The following is a 22,052-nucleotide window of genomic DNA, read 5'->3' on the forward strand; positions in this document are numbered from 1 at the left end:
GGATCTCCTTGGCTCTTTGAGGTGAGGCTGATCAGCTCCAGGGATAATTACTACATCAAACCAATTGCTACTAATTGCTATTCGTGTAAATCCTGACTAGAAAGTTTTTCTTTTTTTCCTTTGCACATCACAGCGCGCAGTTCATCAAAGGTCGACGTTGTTAGCAAAGAAAATGAGTCTCTCTTCAAAAAAAAAAAAAAAACTTAAAAAAATCTCAAAAAGCCAAAAAATCCGGGCAATTATATAAGACTTGATGTAAAGTTTGCTTTCTTAGTTGTGTCAAATTGTCTTATTGTCTGTTATCTCTACATTATTTTCTCTCAGCTTTGGTCTTTTGAGGAAAACCTAGGTTCACAGAAATTGATTTTGCATCAGCAAGTGCAGATATTTTGATCTCTGCATGCCTGCAGTGTTTTGATCATGTGGTTTCATCATGAAGCTGTGGGAAACATTGTAGTTGATAAATGAAAATATAAACTGTCAGATAGTCTCGATTTGTTTTGCCATTTGACTCTCTGGGAGCGTTTTGATGTAGTACTGCTCAAAACTGTAAAGCCAAAGGTTAATGTATGAACTATTGAGTAATGTCAGCCCTAGTTTAAAAACAAATTGTAGCTTTTTTACCTCACATCACAATGTAATACCTCACAAATACCTAATAGGTTTATTGTGAGCTTTTAATCTTACTTAAGGAAATAAGAAATTCAGAAATCCCTTTAAAGCTCTAAACTAAACCCTTGTGTTGACTCTTAAACTTAAAGGATCTTTAGCTTTTACATCAGAATTCAAAATGGAAAATGAAACAATGTTAAACTGTTCATCTGTAACTCAGTAAACTCACATAATCCAAACCAAAAAATCAAGTCTTCAATCCAAAAATCATTTTCAATTACTGATTTTCCTAGCAATGACTACTTCCCTACACTTTTGATTGCAAAGACAAAATAGTCCCACATTATATTAAGTGGCCTTAACTAATGTGTACTTGTGCTGAAATTAGTAATTCATTTAAATATCAAATATCTTCATGTAATTACATCTGTAACTATTTTCTGTAAGTAAATTAGGGGAAAAGAAGTGCTCTACAATACATAATAAACACCTTAAGTACATTGTATTTACATTTTTATTTTAGTACATAGTTAAGGTGACAAATTATAAAGTGGGACAGGACATTTTGTACAGTACTAGATCAGTAAAAGTAAATTTTTTTGGTATAATTCAAATTAAGCACTGGTAAAGAAGAGCCTGGAGGAAACCCACATGAACCCAGGGAGAACATGCAAACTCCACACAGAAACGCCAACTGGCTCAGCCGAGGCTTGAACCAGCGATCTTCTTGATGTGAGACAACAGTACAACAGTACAACATATAGTTGTACTCTGTTATCTCTCAATGTTACCATTGCTTTTCTATTGTGAAAATTACTGTATATTTTACAGCAAAGATATACATACAATGCAGTAATTACATATACAGCAAGATAAATGGTGCTGTAAATGTAAATACACTATGTTAGCTGTAACAGATTTACAGTAAGTTACTGGTGAATTGCTGCCAGTAAGTTACTGTAGATTTCCCAGAGATGGGTTGCGGCTGGAAGGGGATCCGCTGCATAAAAACGTGCTGGATAGGTTGGTGGTTCATTACGCTGTGGCGACCCTGGGTTAATAAGGGACTAAGCTGACAAGAAAATGAATGAATGAAGTTACTGTAGATTCTCTAGGAAATTGTTAACATTGGTTTTGCATCTATCATTTTAAGCTAAAAAAAAATCAAAAGAATTCACTTTGTTAAACTTTCCAACTTTAAATATTGTCAGAGCAGACATCAAGGATGCATAATGATGCATAATCAAATCTGAAAGCGTAAATAAATGTAAAACACCCATGAGACACAAAATAGAGAGCAGAACCAACGTTTTTGAGTCCTCCTTAAACAGAAATTGTCAATGAATGAAACAATTCACCACACTGTATAAACATGCTTCAGTAAGAAACAAATTAATGGCTAATCGTTAACACATTTTCCTTTAACCATCAGATTTAGATTTAGATGAGGTTTACACCTGTTTTCCTCTACAGACTATTTTCCTTGATTCAGTTTACGCCACAACGTGATTGACCGTTGAACAATTCTGACAGTAAGTCAATGACATCAAGGCTATAATGTGAATGGACATCAAGGCACATGCATGAGAAAAAGCCTTCTCTAATGGCAGACCCTCATATCTCCAGATAATAGGACCACCTCTGGCGCAATCAGCTCAGGTGTGACGTCAATCCCATCTGACATCAAACTCCTGAGGTAAATAAAACACAACTCAACCTAAATTTCAACCAATTGTGTGGATTGTGTTGGTTTGCTTGACCAATAGCATAAAGAATAGTGTTTGGAATTACATTTGCTATTTTCAGAAGCGCAGAACTGAGCTAGTAAACATATGAAAGGCGAATAAAAGTGCTAAATCATGTGCATGTGTTTCCTAGCTTATGTTCCCTGCATTAAATGTTATGAATCTATACATTTTCTCCCTTGTGGCCAATAAGATAAGAGACCCATATTACAGTGTTTTGCAAACACCTCACATTTTCAGCTACTGCATGTGTTTCTGAAATCTGCAAAGGTGATATATAGGCTGAACAACCACGGCTGAGAGCTGAGCATTTCTGCAGTTGTGCTTGTAGAGAATAGTCATTAAATCTGTGTTTTATAAGGTCTCTAAATAACCGGCTGTGCTGGCCAGAATACTGCTTTAAAAGCTTATTCAGAATTGATTAGGTTATACTTTTAGGGCTCTGCATAATTATAAAGTGGTCTCTATTCTAATGTAGCAGGGAATAATAATAAATATCAGATTGCACATAAAACTGACAATGCAAGGACACATTAAATAAAGGGGCATAAAAGGACCTTGATGTTGTAGTCATTTGTAGGCATGTTCCAATTCATTGTGAAGGGCGTGTATCTGTAAAGCTGCCAAAGACAAATGTGTGGAGTCATTTTTCATCATTGTTTTCTTATCGATCAGTGTAAATGGACACACCTACAGTATTCAGCATGATCAATTCTACATGTGTTTACTGAGCATATTCTACTAAACCTATAAATCAATATTACCCAAACAGATTTTAATTTCAAGGAATAATGTGTTTTTTTTAGACTTAAACTACAGATTTTCAAGCGAATTTACAATGTTTGTTTTACAGTGGGCCTGTGCACATGATAACTAACATTACAGATTAAATTTACAAGAAATATAAATAAACTATATTGTTCACACTGAAACAACAAACATTTGAAAAGTAGTTTCATGTAGACCATTTCAGTTTGGTCAAGTCACTGGCCCATAAACATGTCCTGCTTGTAAACCATTTTAATAACTGTAACAAGAGGCAATTGAATCGTTTCCTAACGTTAAAACGGCTGTCATAACATTATTTATCAATATGTTGACCTTTCTGGATTCTCGGAAGCTATGATATTGAAAAATGTAAAACAGGAAATACGTATGGATCATTGTTATTGTTTACATCCCTCAAAATGGTCTATAAATGTGTTTTTTCCCTCACAGTTATTGATTTTGCAGTGTGCTTCAGCTGTGATTTCTAAACGTTTGAAAAAATTATGTTTTGAAATAACATTTTTGTGAGAATGATATTCATGCTGAATTTAGAGAGAGTATTATTTGAGATGTTTCAAGTTGTAATCTTATTTTACCCTTGTTTTTTGTAAGGTTTAATTATACTTGGATGTTTGCTAAAATTACTGGATGTAACACACCTTGACAATTTACCAAACCTTCACCATTACCATGGAAAAAATAAACTAAAATAAAATAAAATAAAATAAAATAAGTAAAATAAAATAAAACAAAATAAAAAACAAAATAAAATAAAAAAAAGTGTGTATGGATGATTCCCAGTACTGGGTTGCAGCTGGAAGTGCATCCGTTGTGTAAAACATGCTGGATAAGTTGGCAGTTCATTCTGCTGTGATGACCCCTGATTAATAAAAGGAACTAAGCCAAAGGAAAAGGAATGAATGAATGAGTGCAAATTAAATTAAATTAAATTAAATAAATAAACTGATAATATTTTAAAATGTGGACAAATATAAATCAGTTCTCAAAGTAATTCAGTTTTTTTATGACTCACTGTATTTAATTTATGTTTATGAATTCACTGTAAAACAAATTTCACTGCAATTATTTGAAGGAAACAGCATTTCTGAGTTACAGCTTTTCTAAATTGCTTTGACACATTTTTAAAGGTCTTTACATTCTCTAAACTGTGAGTCCAAATCTCCAAACTGTTTGCTGGAACTTCAAATTTTTAGTGCACGTCTACAAAATCTAATATCTCACCGAAAACGATACATTCATGCTTCAAAACTTAGTTATTGTGTCCAGTAATTTAGCCAAGGCCACCAAATATAAAGTGTTTTTGTCATTGTTTGAGCTACATTGCTCAAAATAATTAGTTGCTTTTTCACCATGACAGTCAACCATAGAATATTAAGGTTTAAAAAAAATTGTACATAGAAAAATATATATGTACATATGTATTTATACAGTACACTTATTTTTGTATGAAAGAATTACATTTAAAGTACACTGCTTGTCCAATTACTGTATTGTATATTTAATATATCATTTGTGTTACCACAAAATACACACACACAAAAGAAATTAGCATTCAAAATACAAAATGGCATTCATGAAAAAAATCTATTCTTGGTGGGCATCTTGTTGTTCTTGTTGGCCTTGCCAGAGATTACGTCTTCCAATTGCTCTTCCACAAGCATGTTGCTGCAGTTCAGGATTGCGGAAGTTCTCCATTCTCAAAAAAGTAGTGATTGTGATGTGGGAAATCTATGCTACAGTACTTGTTTGATTAAATACTGTGCGTGATTTGCTAATTAGAGGCTATTTTATAAGACATTACAATATCAAAATCAAATATTTTAATTAATTTGTGTATACAAATGTTTGATAGTTGAATATATTGTTTTGAGTGTGATGGCTTACAGGATGAAAAATGATTGAGAAGTTGTGATGAGTTTGCCAGTTTAACTGAGAATTGACTCAACAGTTTTGACCAACAACCCATATTAAAGTAGTCCAAACTACAGATAATTGTAGTTAATGTTTGCACATAAGTGCCAAAGCATTTCCAATTTGCTTAAATCAATAAGAAATGCCAATCTGATATAAACAATAAGCTAAGTGTTCAGAGATCTAAATTTATAGTTTTAAAAAATAAAAATTTCATTCGAGAACTGAGCCAAAGCAATTATGAAAAACCGTGATACTTAGCCCTATAAGTTGTTAGCGGGCTTGTCTGTTTATCATGTGGCAAAGAGTGAAATTAATTCACAATTTCACCAATCACAATGACATTTCCTTAGTACATAGCCAAACATCTATCTCTAAAAATAAAGTCTGAAAAATATCTTCAGCTTCTTTTTTTAATGAAAGTTCAACCTAACAGAGTATGGCAGTACTGTCTAAATGAGTGAAGACCCAATAATTCTAACTGGATGGGCAAACATGGCATGCTGCTGAGTCAAAGTCTGTGGATAAGAGCTGCCATCGCATGGTGCTGCGGTGCAGCTTTTTGATTTATGACCGGGCTCTGAAAGTGCTGCTCAATGGCTTTCCCCCGACACCGAGACTTGGGAAAAACCTATTAACTCATTTACAGCAACATCTACAATAATCGTATCACTGAATCTTGAATAGGAAGAGACAGAAATTCTACGCTCTGTTCCAAAACTGTATTATACATAAGTAAATTACACCGTACTCTCCCTTTGAGGGGTCGTATAAAATTGGATTGGATTTGTCTTAATTGATGTTTTAGAAGTGTTTAATGGTTTAACGTAATGTGACACAAAAGCCCTTAAGTGAGAATTACCAGAGAACACACTTGGATAATAGTGACCAATAAAACTGAATCAAATCACACATAGTACTGCACATTGCTGCAGAAATAGAGAAAATATGTATCTTTTTTTTTTCTGGAGCGCATACCGTAAATAAATTACACAGCAAACATGGGTGGAATAGTCTCCTTTATAACAGTCCATGAGTTTGTGACAAATGTGTTTAGTAATGACTGGGTTTGCAATTACATTTTAGTGGAGTAAAAGAGGACAATATCATATTAGGGCTTTCATAGAGAGGCCACTCTCACCATATTGAGGTCAAAGGTCATTTCTAATTGACTTGGTCAAATCTCTGTTCTGTAGTTTTCTAGTTGGTTTTGGTCATGCTGGGTCTTTTTAAATGATTGTTGCCCTTCCAGCTGCAAGCCAGAAATGGGAAACATCCATAGACATTCATTCACACACACTTATACACTACGGCAAATTTAGTTTATTCAATTCACCTGTACCGCATGTCTTTGGACAGTGGGGGAAACCAGAACACCTGGAGGAAACCAACTCGTACACGGGAGAACATGCAAACTCCACACAGAAACGCTACCTGACCCAGCTGGGGCTCAAACCAGTGACCTTCTTGCTGTTAGGCGAAAGTGCTAACCACTGAGCCACCATGCCACCTATTATTATTATAATATTACATTATTACATTATATTATATTATTATAACATATATAATCATTTCCTTTGTTAACCTAAACATATACATTTTCTTTATTTAATTAAAAAAAGTTTGAACTCAAAGAGAATTGATCTAATTGTTTTAATTCGTGACAATTTCTGCTGATCTATGATTTACAGTCTAAGGTTTTGTATTTTGCTTTATTTAAAATGTTATTCATTTATTTACTTTTGTTTTTTTTAGATTTATTTATTTAATTCAAATGTATGTACAGTGGGGAAAATAAGTATTAAACATGTTATGTTTTTTTTGGTATAATATTTCTAAAAGAGCTGTTGGCATGGAATTGAACCAGATTTTGGTAAAAATCTAAACAATACAAGCATAAAAATAAAAAGAAATCTTAAAAATGAGTTATGTGTAATAATAATAAAATGACAGAAGGAGAAAGCACTGAACTACTAAAAAAATGTATTTAATACTTTATATAAAAAGCTTTTTTTTGGTGATGGCATGCTAAAGTCGCCTCTCATATGGAGAACAAAGTCACATGAATTGTTCAGGGGTGAGTTTTTTCACAGACTTCACAGAAATCTTGATGGTTCTGTGGGTCTCGTTTATCAAATCCGATCTTTAATTTGTATTCAATATTGAATTCAAGTCAGGTGATTGGGTGGGCCATTCTACAGCTTGATTTTCCTTCTCTGGAAGCATATGAGAGTTTTCTTGGCTGTGTTTTGGATCATTGTCTTGCTGAAGCATCCACCATGGTTTCATCTCCATCATCCTGCTAATGTCGGTGTTGAGCTGAAGCAGCGAATATTAATTTTCAATAATAAAGAGCAGAGAGTTACTGAATAACTACTGAGTGATTTCAGCTGCTGTCTGAGCTTTCACTCACTTTCTACAGCTCCTTTTCTTCATGTCTTCAAACTTTTTTTCCCTGCGTCATTTCATTTTATTACGCACAACTTAATTTTTAAACGAATTAGATTTGCTTTCTTTGTATTTGTGAATTTTTTTGGTTGTTACCAACATCTTGTGAAAATCTCATGTCAACAGCACCTTTAGAAATATGTCTTCTAAGAAAAATGGTGACGTGTTCAATTCTTATTTTCCCCACTGTATTTATTAAAATACCTTTTTTAACTCCAAAAGCTTATTCTTGCTCACTGGTTTGAGAGTCAGTCTCACAACAAAATACAGTAAAAGGAACACATATTTACTATTAACTATGACTTAAGTTTCATTTAACTAAAGATTAACTATTTGTTAATAATTAGAAAAGCAGTTTTTGTATAGATTACATTTATAAAGAGAAAGGTATGCCCTTTAAGACTTTTTCTGACCTACAGAAACATTTGTGATATATCATCTGATAAACTCTGCAGCGATTTACACTGAGGAAAAACATTTGGCTTCTTACAGGATGCATTCCAGCAAGAAAGAAAATGACAAAATGCTTTCTCTTCATGTCTGAAACTCAATGTCTGAGTGCTATTACAATATGATAAAGTTCAGCTTTTAGTCTACAGGAAAGATGCTCGTCTTTTTTGACAACAGCATCCCTCACACAGGAAAAACAAAGTAATTTCGCCTTATGTAACACTGAATAACCAGTAATCTTCATTTTAGTGTTTCAGGGTAAAATGCTGTAGAAGTGAATCCTGTCAGAACTAAATGTTGACTAGATGAACCTTCGCTTTCTGACTCAGATGTGACTCATGTGCTTTATTTTACAATTATAAGACTGAAGTGCCATAATTATTTAACAAGCATAATTGAAGTAAAAACAAATGATTAGTGCTTAAGAAGAGCTGAAGGTTATACTTCATGTCTCTTTATTGCAAGGAATAATACTGAGCATGGTTACTCTTTATAGGTATGTCAGCCCAACACAATCTCACGGCAATTCGTAACTTTTTCATTTAGTGGCTAATTCGTATGAATTCGTACGATCTAATTCGTACAATTTAGTACGATTTGCTTATCCCCCAATGACGGTTGGGGTTAGGGGTGGGGTCAGGTGCCACGCCTCCTTTTTAAAATCGTACCATTTCGTACGACTGAACTCGTACGAATTCGTACGAATTAGCCACTAAACTGCCAAAACGTAAAATACTTACGTTTTCTCGTGAGTCTCAGTCTCTATGTATTTTACGTTTTGCCAGTTTAGTGGCTAATTCGTACAAACTCGTACGAGTTCAGTCGAATGAAATTGTACGATTTTAAAAAGGAGGCGTGGCACTTAATCCCAACCCTAAACCCAACCGTTATTGGGGGATGAGCAAATCGTACTAAATTGTACGAATTAGATCGTCCGAATTAATACGAGTTAGCCACTAAATCAAACAGTTACGCATTGCCGTGAGATTGTGTTGGGTATGTTAGACATCAGCTTTCATTTAAAATGTCATTTATGCATCCCTTGTAAACATGAACAAGCAGAAAAAGAAAATGTATTTAATTTGGAAAGCTAAAACAATTACCTCAATTCTCTTTCTGAAAGATGGATTCATGACATGAGTTTATTAGAGGCAGCAGGTAACAACAACAGGACCTTATTGATTGTGAAGCTCGGAGCTGTTTGTGTTTTTTGTTTATGTCCATCGGAAATACAGTTTCGCATGATTTGGCAGACATGCTCTTGAACACTGTTATGATGGAGGTTAATAAAAGGAGAAAAGATTAGCATTGATGTTGACAAGGACAAAATGAGCTGACCTTTACTTAAAGTTTTAAATGGATTTCTTTACATTACCATTTGCTTAACAACAGATTCACTCTCAGAAATAAAAGTACAAGTGTTGTCACTGGAGTGGTACCTTTTCAATAGGTGCACATTTGTACTTAAAGGCTCCATTTTGGTACCTCAAAGATATTATTGTACCTACAAATTTCATGAGGTACACATTTGTACTTTTTAGGTACTAGAATATAGCCTTGAGGCTTTAATAAGAACATTAGTTACAAACATGTACATTTTGAGAAGTTTCTACCAGGGCTACACAATTTATCATTTCAGCATCCATATTGCAATGTGTACATCCGCAATAGTCACATCGCAAAATATGTAATGCTGAGTCTTAATTATAATTGAGCCGAGGTCTGTTCTTCATAGCTTACTTAAATGATCTAAGATGATTTGGCAGATCCTGGATCTTTTAGTTTTGAGAACTGATCTGTGGTTAATTTGGTTCTTCAAAAAAGTTGTCAAATCAGATTAAAATGTCTGGATCAATGACTGTAAAATGAATGAAATTTTTGGCTGACGACACAGCAGCATAATGACATCATCTGATTAATATTCATTTATCCATGTGAGCAAAATTACATATAATTTGTAGCAAAGGGTTTGTTAAATTGATACGCGCTAACTTTACAAATTTGTTGTGAGCTGCATGCTTTACACTTTCATTTGTCAAGAGTATTTAGCAATCTATTTAATGATCATACACAAATTGTACTAAAGCTTAGTCAGTACCTTAAAGTAGTAAGCGCTTCAAAATCCAAATTAATAAATGTTCTCTTCCTGTGGGTTAAGAAACCAGCACCTTGACAGGTTTGTACTTTTATTTCGGAGTATAGATTGCATAACAGTTTTATTTATATATATTTTTTTTTACTTTTATTTATATATAAATTTATATAATTTTTTACTATTTTTTATCTTTCCTCAGTGTATAATCTTTAACTACGGGCACTTTTTGTCCTTTGATCATATATCTAAAAATATATACAATTATCGTAAAATTCCACTTTCTTCTTCAAATTAATAATACACTTTTTTTTTTAATTTTACTAACTTTCTATTATATTTTTTCTATATTATTCAACCTTCTTTTAGGTGTCAAAATCACTGTTTTCACCTTGTCGCATATCCAGAGTTTTAAACTTGAATAGTGAAAATAACATTTTAATATATTATTTATCTGGTAACTATTAATGTATCTTAATTAAGTTAAAAATTTAATGGTTATTAATGTGAAACATTTACTAATATTAATTTTTATTCAAAATATAGCGATCACACAGTATCAGTGTCATTCCACCACAACACTGTAATGTCACCTTAAAAAGTTTAGTTTTGGTTTAAGTTTAGGTTTCTAAAATAAATTAATAGTGAATTCAGAGCACGTTCTAATTGGAGGGAATTTAAATTTTCATCAACAACTCATGAAGATAAATCATGGTAAATATTACTTGATAAGGCAATATTGTAATATTATGTCGTTTCCAAACATGTTTTACCTTCAAAAGTGTTTTAAAAACCAAACTAAATTAAGGTAAATAAGAGTATTTTGTATACATGAAATTCTAGTATCAATTCAAAGCAAATCTGTGAAGCTATCTTTCATTTTTTTCATAATAAACTGTGGAAATGTAATTTCCACCACTGTCATTTCAACCACACTGCCACCTCCTGAGCAGGTTTGAGCTAAAAGACCAGATGACAAAAACTCTGGACGAGTTTTAAAGAACGAAATGATCCTGAATCGTGTCAAATCACCAATAAATAAATCCAGCTAATTGAGTAATCCACGTACGAAGAACAGAGCCCAGGAGCCACAGAACTGTATTTCATTTCTGTATTTATACAGAATTTATATAAAAAGTGAAAACAAGATTATTTCAATTACCACACTGAATGAAAATTTACCTGATTTAAGGAAAAACTCTTAATTTTGACATTTTTCTTCTGACGGTTAAAACAAAACAATATTTTACTAGCTCTAAGAATTTTTTTTTATATTTTGACTAGAAATAAGACAAAGATAATAATTTTTTGCTTTGTGGTTATTCAATTTCTGTACATGAATATTGTTTGACTCCCCAGAACACTATTAAATAGAGCTAATCAAACTATCTTGTGAAACTGTATTCATATCGCAATATTTATCGCAGAAGAATAAAATATCACAATATCCCATTTTCCAATGTCATGCAGCCCTAGGTTCTACACCAGCAGCAGCTCGGGTACCTTTATTTTTGAGAGTGCTTATAGACCAAATGGAGCTTATTCACAGCTACACTCATCTATATGAAGTGATAGAGGGTTCAAGGGGAAACGAGATAATATTGTGTAGTTATGCAGCAATGAACAGGCACAAATCATGTCATTTTCATAACCATAATTGCAATCACTGACCATTTAGACTTTTTGAAGGTCTCTAAAATCAACTGCTTTCTTAAGCCAAACGAAGGCCACAAAGTTTAACGAAGTAATTTTCCACTCAATCTATCTGAATGGCCCTACAGGGCCCGAGCTGAATATGAACCGGCACATCTTTCGCCAAGACACTCTGAGGAGCAAAATGTGTCATCATCCAATAATTACACCCATAAAATCTCCAATATGACGCATCACACTGGCCAAAGTCACTTTTCATTATTTTGTACCTGCGCCTACGAATGGGAAGAGGTCATTATGCATTTAAGTGAAAAGGTATTGAAGGAAACCTATGAAAGCACAATAAATCTCGGGAAGAAATGGCTATTCACAGTCAAAACAGTTAGCGCGTCCTGTAGAAGCATGACTCATAGTTAAAGCTTTCATTTGTTCAAATTGCTCAAATGCAAGCTTTCAGGCATGAGTTTCCTTCTCAGTAATGGGTAGAATGTGCTCCTGAAATTAAAGTTTCCAATTTTACTTTGCTTATAAAAAGCCATTTAATTGTTTGCCAGTCTGTGCCATGGCCCATGACTCATCGTATACAGCTGTGTGGTCATCTGTAAACTAAACAGGATTTTCAACAGATCTTTTCTTCCATATCTGAATAAATTGCAAATAAGGATCCAAGATCATACAGTCGAAATAGTTGAGAAAGTCTGGTATACATTGGTGTAAAATGGTTTTATTTTTAATCTGACAGTTTCTAGCATAGTGCCTAGCAGTGGCCGCTAATCCTAATCCATAAATGCATATACACTCATCAGCCACTTTGTTAGGTACACCTTTCTAGTATCAGGTTGGACCCCCTTAATCCTTCAGAACTGCCTTAGTCCTTCAGAACTGCCTTTATCCTTCATGGCATAGATTCAACTAGGTACTAGAAATATTCCTCAGAGATTTTGGTCCATATTGATATGATAGCCACACATTCCACCACATTCCACAGGTGCTCTATTGGTTTGAATTCTGGTGACTGTGGAGGCCATTTGAGTACAGTGATGCCATCATCATGTTCAATAAACCAGTCTGAGATGATTTGAGCTTTATGACATGACACGTTATCCTGCTGGAGGTAGCCATCAGAAGATGGATACACTGTAGTTATAAAGGGATGGATATGGTCAGCAACAATACTCAGGTAGACTGGCATTGACACAATGCTCAATTGGTACTAATGGGCCCAAGTGTGCCATCCATGCTTTCATGTTGTTGACACCAAATTCCGACCCCCTCAATGTCGCAGCAGAAATCGAGACTCATCAGACCAGGCAACGTTTTTCCAATCTTCTATTGACCAATTTTGGTGAGCAAGTGCAAATTGTTGCCTCAGTTTCCTGTTCTTAGCTGACAGGAGTGACACCCGGTGTAGTCTTCTGCTGCTGTGGCCTATCCGCCTCAAGGTTCGACATTTCATTCAGAGATGCTCTTCTGCATACCTCGGTTGTAACGAGTGTTTATTTGAGTTACTGTTGCCTTTTTATCAGCTCAAACCCGTCTGGCCATTCCACCGAACTGCCGCTCACTGGATATTTTCTCTTTTTGGACCATTCCCCGTAAACCCTATGATGGTTGTGCATGAAAATCCCAGTAGATCCGCAGTTTATGAAATACTCAGACCAGCTCCAACTGACCAGCTCCAAATTCTGGCACCAACAACCATACCATGTTAAAAGTCACTTAAATCACCATTCATCCCTATTCTGATGCTCGGTTTAAACTGCGGCAGATCGTCTTGACCATGTCTACATGCTTAAATGCGTTTAGTTGCAGCAATGTGAATTGTCTGATTAGAAATTTGCGTAAATGAGTAGTCGGACAGGTGTACCTAATAAATTAGCAGGTGAATTTATATTTATAACTTAAGTTTCTGACTTCAGTGTACAGTGTCATCATTTTGAAATCACATATATTCAAGAAATATGAGCCGTAAATGAGTAAATTGAAAAGGTCACAAAATAATGTAAATACTGAAAACTTAGAGATCGCCCAGTGATGCAAATGTAATGACCATTTACTTAACCTCAAGTGGTTTAAAATCTGTTTAACTTCTGCTGAACACAAAAGAAGATATTTTGAAGAATGTTGGAAATCAATACCCATTTATATCCACTGTAAATGAAAAAAGTATAAGTCAATTGGCTACTGGTCTCCAATATTCGTTAAAATGAATTCATTTTTGTTCAACAGAAGAAATCAAACATGTTTTGAACATGTTTAAGAAAAGTAAAACATGACAGTTTAATGTTTTGATGTGAAGTATCCCTTTAAATTGGCTTAACATTTAATGCTAAAGAGGTCATACAAATGTACAAAAAAATTAAATTAAAATAAATAAAAATACAAATTTAAGATATTAGACCTGTAAAAAAACACAAATGTACTCATTTTTTTCACCCTTAGGCTGTTCCAAATGTATTAAACCTCTGTTGAAAACAAACATTTTTGTCTGTGTTTTCTGTACTATTCATTTAGCTGAAAAACCATGCTAAGTTCGTCACATTGTAAATCATGAAAACAGGCTTGTGGATGCAAATCAATCAATATATTCTCTTTAAGATATGTGAAAACTGGAAAACACAGCATGAAAGGAGTCCGGCAAGATCAACCCTGAATTTTGATGAAGGAAAGGAACATAAGGTCACACAGCGGATGCAACCTCAGCCTTGCTCATGTTGTTCATTTTATAACTGATTTATTCTGTTACTAGTCTGTAATACAGGCACACACTGCCCCCAAACTGTTTTAACATACAGATAAACATTACAGAATGAACTTTAAACCCATGACCATGAAGGATTAGAGATGACATTCTGCATGCATTACCTCAAGCTTAAACGAAAATGTCAGTGGCCCTATACTTGAGATTTATGGACAATGATATGTTGAGTAAATGGCTCCAAACACAACCTTTGTCACACAATACCTGAGTTAATGGTGTTGTGCTTCCTGTGTGTACATTTAGCTAAATGGACATCCTTTTCGGTAAGTAATGTGTATGAGGAGCATTTTACACAGAATATATGTGTTGTGGAGGGATGGTAGAAAACAGGCATTCAAATCAAGTTACAAGCAAAAAGACATTGATTTGATTTCTGGAAGATTTACTCAGTTTATACCTGGATTTGGCTGTGACTTAATATCAGTTATCAGTTAAACTGTATTTAAAAACACAAAATGGCCTGTTTAGAACTGAGAAATGTGACATCTGATTTTATTTTTCCTCTAATATGTTCTTCAATCTTACATTGGCAGGAAATTAAAAGACCAAACACATTGTCTTGTCAAGACTAGCAACAAAATGATCATGTCAAGCCGGTCACAGAAATAAATTTAAACCTGATAAATGCTGTAAACAAATAATCATTGCACAGTCAAAGCTGTTCTTGTGTTATTAATGGTGTTGTGAGATCGGCTCATTAGATATGTCTTTTACTATTCATCTTGCAATTACATGTGTGGTGCTTGTTGACTTCAAAGTGATTGCTTATGGTGAACCTCCATTAAAGACGTTCAGGAAGAAGACAAAACAGAGAGTGGAGACTACAAATGGCTTTTAATGGCTCTGGCTATACAGACAAAGATCTGATGTGATCCCTTTAGAATCGAAAACACTCAAGCATGTTTATTTATTTATATATGAACTTCCAAAGATAGAGTGTGATATAGTTCTGTCAATTACTATTATGAGCACATATACATAAAAAATAAACAATTAATAGACAAAACACAAATATACCTAAAATACCTAATAATAAACCTTTTTTTATTTAATGTATGATAGTATTCAATTAAAAAATAAAACAGTTCATTGATGTATTATTTTCTAAACATTTGTATTCTATTAAATTTGTTCAAAATTACATTCTTACAATAATCTTTAGACTAATATCTCAGATCATAAACTGCTTTCTCTTCGCTTTTTTAAATATGAATGAGGTTTGAGTGACCAATTTAACATCCCATATATGACTGGGGTTTAGTACAGCTAAGCTGGCACAGGACGTCAACATGACGTCAGACTGACGTTGTACCCCTACATCATGTGGACGTTACAATTTGTTTGGAAATGAAAATCATGTTGACATCAGAATCCAACCTCACATCAATGTCCAACTTAAAATCAACTAAATATCAATGTTTAATGTCACAGCTTGACGTTATGTGGACGTTACCACTGTTGTCTATCAGACCTTGGTTTAAGATGTTAGCTAGATGTTGGATTTTGTTCACTTTTCAACACAACCTAAAAACGACCAAATATCAACATCATTTGATGTCAAAATAATGTTGTCCTTAGATGCTGACTAGAGATTGAATTTTGGTCACCTGACATCACAACCTAAATCTAACCTAATATTAACGTTTTATGATGTTGTTGCATGCTTATTTATTTATTTATTTATATGAACTTCCAAAGTTAGAGTGCAATTTAGTTCTGTTATTGAGTTCTGTCAGTCACTATTATGAGCACATATACATAAAAAATAAACAATCAATTTATAAAATACAAATATACCTAAATTAACTAATAATAAACCTTTTCTATATTTTCAAAAACTTAATGTATTATATTATTCATTTAGATGTGAACATAAAATAGTTCATTAATGTATTATTTTCTAAATATTATAGTAATCTATTATAATTTTCAAAAATTACATTCTAATAAAGAGTTTTAGACTAAAATCTCACTTCAAAAACTGATTTTCCTTTCTTTTTTAATAAATATGAATGATTGAGGTGTGAGTGACCAATTTAACATCCCATACATGACTGGGGTTTAGTATTGCCAAGCTGGCACAGGACATAACGTTTACATGGACACCAATAATTTGATTTTAATGCGATTATGACAATGCTCTGATTAAGAGTCCACCATGAAATGCACAATGCAAACAGCAATTTTTGATTAATTTAATCAGATTAAGGTCATAATCGAACTAAAGAAAAATCAAATGAAGACGTATGGAGTATTTGCAGTTTTTAGTCGCATTATTGAAGTGCATTACTGTGGCGAGGGGGCGTGGCCGAGAGCCGTGGGAACGGAGTGAGGCCACCACATAAGTGGATACACCTGCGGTGCGCACCTGCTTCGGATCCCACGGAAGAAGCTCTGGACAATAAAAGGAGGAACGATGGCAGAGGAAGCGGAGAGAAGACCGGGCCCGGACATATTTTACTTTTGCTTTCAGTTTGACGGCAGTCTCCGTGAGGAGCTGCCGTCCGTTTGTTTTGGTTTAGACGGCAGTCTCGGTGAGGAGCTGCCGTTCATGTTATAAATAAATATTTTAAAAACTGCGTCGGTTCCCCTTCGGGGGGAACTTCAGCACTATAAGTGGATTTGATTTGTAAAATCCACGCATTGGGAGGTTCGGTTCAGAAGCTACTCGTCTGAAAGAGTATTGAACGGGCCAATTAAGAATGAATTGGCAGCGCAAGCCTGCGCAGGTGAGCGGCATAAGCAATCAACTGAGTATATAAGCTCACCTGGCGCAGCAGACGCTATCCTTTTCGCTTCAGAGACTTTCTGATCGAGTCGATGAGGGTTCCTCCTGCTGTGACCAGCGATTCTGAGCGAACGAGAGCATTCTCCCGGTCCAGAGTGTGTACACGCAGTGGCAGACGGTCGAGCTGGGTTTCTCCCTTGCCTGGCGTTCTTTGGGTCCGGTCCTCCAGAGCGGTGCGTATAAAGTTGCAAACTTCACAGAAAGAGCAACACAGTCGTGCAGCACGTCCTTATCAGGACGGCGCTCCGACTGTGCGTTTCTGGATGCGGTGGTTTCCTGTCCTCGGATGATGGGCGCGGGCACTGTGTTACATGTCTGGGGGTCCAGCATGTTAATGCGCTGCTCGCGGGCAGTTCATGTCGTCATCGCGATGCCATGACTGTTGCGCAAGATCGCGGTTAGCCTCTGCAAAAAGGCGAACCACCCCAGTTGTCCCCTGCTCTGCAGCGGGCACTCGGGCAGATCTGAGGGTTTCAGCGAGAGATAATCCGTCGCCCACGGGCCCGCGGACCTCCCGCTCCTCTAAGCGCTCCATCCAAGCTTCGGGCGGAGGAAGCGATCCGTCTAACAGATGGTAGCCCTTACGCCCGATGACACCGGAGACCAGATGTCCACCGCGGCATCGGAGGGTGGGCTTTCATTGTCCGATGATGATCCAGACCCGCTCGCCCCCTTCGGGCTGGTGAGCGCTGTCACTACGGATCCTGAAACGGACATGTTAGCCGTGCTTTCCCGGGCTGCTTCGGCCGTGGGTTGGAGATGGTTTATCCCCCAGCTCCGCGGCCGGACCGACTAGAGGGGCGTTCCCTTCTTCCCGGAGGTGCACAGTAGGCTCACGCGGTCTTGTAAAGCACTTTTTTCTGCTCGTGCTGCGTGTCCCTCCACCCTAACCACTCTTGACGGTGAAACAGCCAGGGGGTATGTGGCGATTCCTCAGGTTGAGTGCGCGATGGCGGTAAATCCGCGCGGCGCCTCTTCTTGGCGGGGTCCGCCTCGTCTCCCATCCAAAGCCTGTAAGTTATCTACCTCCCTCGGAGCTAGAGCTTACATAGCTGCGGGCCAGGCTGCTTCCGCCTTGCATGCGATAGCCACCTACCAGCGCTACCAAGCGCAGGCGCTGGCCGAGCTGCACGAGGGTGGGTCCAACCCAGGCTTACGAGCTTCGCACCGCCGCCGACTTAGCTCTTCGGACTACTGAGTCCGCTGCGTGTGCGTTGGGGAGGACGATGTCCACATTAGTGGTCCAGGAGCGCCACCCCTGGCTGATATGCGCAAAGTCGACAAAGTCCGCTTTCTTGACTTCCCCATATCCCCAGCCAGGTTCGGCGACACTGTCTGTGAATTCACCCAGGAATTCAAGGCGGTGAGAGAGCAGTTGGTGGGTGATGTCTTATCGGCGGTCCGTAGCCCGCTCCGCCCGCCGTGCCATTCATACCTGCTCCTCGCCGAAGGCGCCCGCCTACGAGAGCTGCTCCGCCCCCGCACACGCCTAAGGCGAAGCGAGCGCGTCGGGCACCTCGGAAGCAGGCAGCCCCCCTGCCCAGAACGCCGCTAAGTCCGGCAACGGACCGCGAAGCGCCCCTGGGACAGGCCATCTGGAGAAGAGGGAACTTGCTCTTTCCCCGCTGGAGGGCGGGGCCCCATTTCCAACGGCACTTTTTACTGCCATGAAAACATTATGAAAGGGCACTTTTCACTTCCCCAGATGTGACAGCCCGAAATCTACCAGTCTGGGACGCTATGCTTTCTAGCTTGCAGATTCGGTGCGTTTCGCCAGTGGCTCACGAGCGCTGGGAGGACGGTCTCCTTTCTCCCACCCCTCGAGCCTCCCCTCCGGAGCTCGGGTTTGGAGTGAGAGCAAATATCTCACCTCCAGCTTTTCCGTGGGACCCGCGAGCTTCCCGGATCAGCACACCCACTCCGCGCTGCCCCACTGCTGGTACGTCAGCGATTGTAGCGATGAGTCCATTAGCGAGAGCTCTGCCTGCCTGGTTAGCGCGGGCCAGCTCTTCGCGGTGGCTCATACGCACAATCAGACTCGGCTATGCGATTCAGTTCGCGAAACGGCCCCCCAAGTCACGGGTGTGTATTCACCAGGGTCAGCCCCCTGTCCGCCCCTGTCTTGCGAGAGGAGATTGCTGTCCTCCTGGCGAAGGATGCAATCGAGCCGCTCCCTCCAGCCGAGATGGAGAGCGGGTTTTACAGCCCACGCTTCATCGTGCCCAAAAAGAGCGGTGGGTCACGGCCAATCCTAGATCTGCGCGTTTTGAACCGCTGCCTGCACAAGCTGCCGTTCAGAATGCTCACGCAGAAGCGCATCCTCCGGTGCGTTCGTCCTCTGGGTTGGTCTGCAGCATTAGACCTGATGGACGCGTATTTCCATGTCTCCACTCTTCCTCGCCACCGACAGTTTCTGCGGTTTGCGTTTGAAGGTCGAGCTTGGCAATACAAAGCCCTCCCCTTCGGGCTCTCTCTGTCTCCGCGGGTCCTCACCAAGCCCGCGGAGGGTGCCTCAGCGCCCCTTCGGCTCGCGGGCATCTGCATACTCAATTTCTTTACGACTGGCTGAATTGCCCTCTCTTTTGATTATGCACAGAGTTGATTATGCACAGAGACAAAGTGCTCTGGCACTTCCACCTGTGGGGGTTTCAGGTCAACCGAGAAAAGAGCAAACTCGCCCCCGTGCAGAGGATCTCTTCTCTCGGGCTGGAGCTGGACTCGGTCACCATGGCAGCGCGCCTCTCCGGAGAGCGCGCTCAGCTGATGCTGTACTGTCTGAGAGAGCTCGACAGTAAAATAGTGGTCCCACTGAAACAATTTCAGAGGCTCCTGGGGCATATGGCATCCGCAGCCGCTTCATGCCGCTCGGATTATTCTATATGAGACCACTTCAGCACTGGCTTCACGATCGAGTCCCCAGACGCGCATGGCACGCGCGCGCACACCGAGTCTCTGTTACTGCGCTGTGTCGCCGCGCCCTCAGCCCTTGGAGCGACCCCTCGATCCTACAGGCCTGGGTGTCTCTAGAACAGGCGTCCAGTCTTGTTGTCGTTTCAGCAGACGCTTCCAACACGGGCTGGGGGGCTGTGCGTTGCGGGCATGCGGCTGCGGACCTGTGGAAAGGTACCCAGTTGCATTGGCATATCGCCTGGAGCTGTTGGCAGTGTTCCCCGCTCTCCACCGTTTTTTTCCGGTGTTGGAGCGGCAACACGTGCTGGTCAGGACGGACAGTACGGCGGCGGTGGCGTATATCAGCCGTATAGGGGGTATGCGCTCTCGCCGCATGTCTCAGCTCGCCCGCCGTCTGCTCCTCTGGAGTCATCCGCGGCTGAAATCGCTGCACGCCATTCATATTCAGGCAAGCTCAACCGTGCAGCCGATGCGCTCTCACGGCAGCCTTGCGTCCTGGAGAATGGAGACTCCACCCCGAGTCTGTTCAGCTGATATGGGCGCGATTCGGGGAAGCCCAGATCGATCTGTTGCTTCCCCCGAGATCGCTCATTGCCAGTTGTTCTTTCCCTGACCGAGTGCTCTCGGCACGGATGCACTGGCTTACAGCTGGCCTCGGGGCACGCGCAATACGCGTTTCCCCCAGTGAGCCTGCTCGCGCAGTTACTGTGCATGGTCAGGGAGGACGAGGAACAGGTTGCTGGTTGCGCCCCTCTGGCTCAACCGGACCTGGATGTCAGAGCTCTCCCTCGCGATAGCCCTCCCCTGGCAGTCCCTTCGAGAGAGCACCTACTCTCTCAGGGACAGGGCACCACCTGGCACCCTCGCCGATCTTTGAAGAGATTTTTAGACGCGAGGAAGACTTAGGTAACCTCCGATTGCGGTGGCTAATACCGTCACTCGGGCTAGAGCCCCCTCCCCGAGCGCGCCTATGCCCTGACGTGGAGTCTATTCACTGAATGGTGTGTCTCTCGCTGAGAAGACCCCCGTAATTTGCCAGATCAGCGTTGTGCTTTCTTTACGCCGAGAGAAGTTGGAGAGCAGGCTGTCGCCCTCCACACTCAAGGTTACGTGGCTGCCATCTCCGCTCTCATAACGCGGTGGCTGGCAGCACCGTGGGAACGCATAACCTCATCATCCGGTTCCTCAGGGGCGTTAAGCGAATTAATCCACCCCGCCCCCTCTCATGCCCTCTTAGGATCTCGCCCTCGCTACACAAGCCGCGTCAGATCCCTTCGATCCTCGACTCAGTATTTTCTGTCCCTGAAGACAGCTCTGCTGGTCGCGTTGATATCGATTAGAGGGTCGGGGACCCGGAGGCATTTTTCGGTCAGTGACTCGTGCCTGTAATTGGGCTGGCTTCTCTCACGTATGAGACCCCGCCCGCGATATGTGCCCAAGGTTCCTACCACTCCGTTTTAATACGAGGTAGTGAGCCTGCAAGCGCTGCCCTCGGAGGAGGCAGACCCAGCCCTTATTTATTGTCCAGTTCGCGTTTTGCGTATTATCCGGACCGCACTCAGAGTTTAGATCATCTGAGCAGCTCTTCGTCTGTTATAGCGGTCGGCAGCAGGGAAGTGCCGTACCGAAATAAGTTCCCACTAGATTGTGGATGCCTTTCTTTCACTATCAGAGCCGAGATGAGCCGCGTCCCCCGAGAGCGCGTGCGCACTCCACTCGGAGCTTCGCATCCTCTCGAGCGCGCGCACGCGGCGCCCCTCTAACAGACATCTGTAGAGCTGCGGGCTGGGTGACACCCAACACATTTGCAAGGTTTTACAATCTGCGGGTGGAGCCGGTTTCCTCAAGGGTATTAGGTAACCCTTGGTGATTGAGGAAACAATTCGGTAGGGT

General features: G+C 39.6%; 2 protein-coding genes and 1 long non-coding RNA gene across 8 annotated transcripts in view; 1 reads left to right on the forward strand and 2 right to left on the reverse strand.

The window, feature by feature from the left end:
* Positions 1-22,052, reverse strand: part of cthl (cystathionase (cystathionine gamma-lyase), like) — a 62,731-nt gene that overhangs the window by 24,797 nt on the left and 15,882 nt on the right. The window contains exon 13 of one of the 6 annotated variants that reach the window (XM_087255433.1): positions 15,277-17,125. The exons of 3 other annotated variants lie outside the window; for them this stretch is intronic. The gene's annotated coding sequence lies outside the window, so the exon portion shown is untranslated. Of the gene's footprint in view, positions 1-15,276; positions 17,230-22,052 lie in introns of those variants that run through there. 2 more of the 6 variants (XM_087255432.1, XM_087255431.1) reach the window with 2 other exon arrangements.
* LOC147836428 (uncharacterized) overlaps positions 1-22,052 on the forward strand; it is a 719,152-nt gene that overhangs the window by 23,831 nt on the left and 673,269 nt on the right. The window lies entirely within an intron of this gene.
* Positions 12,405-15,906, reverse strand: LOC147836429 (uncharacterized). The gene is made up of 2 exons (XR_015493942.1): positions 13,480-15,906; positions 12,405-13,368 (listed from the first exon to the last, which is right to left on the reverse strand). It is a non-coding gene; the product is annotated as an uncharacterized LOC147836429 (long non-coding RNA).

This window comes from Danio rerio, chromosome 6 (genome assembly GCF_052040795.2).
Source record: "Danio rerio strain M-AB ecotype USA chromosome 6, GRCz13ab, whole genome shotgun sequence".
NCBI lineage: Eukaryota > Metazoa > Chordata > Actinopteri > Cypriniformes > Danionidae > Danio > Danio rerio.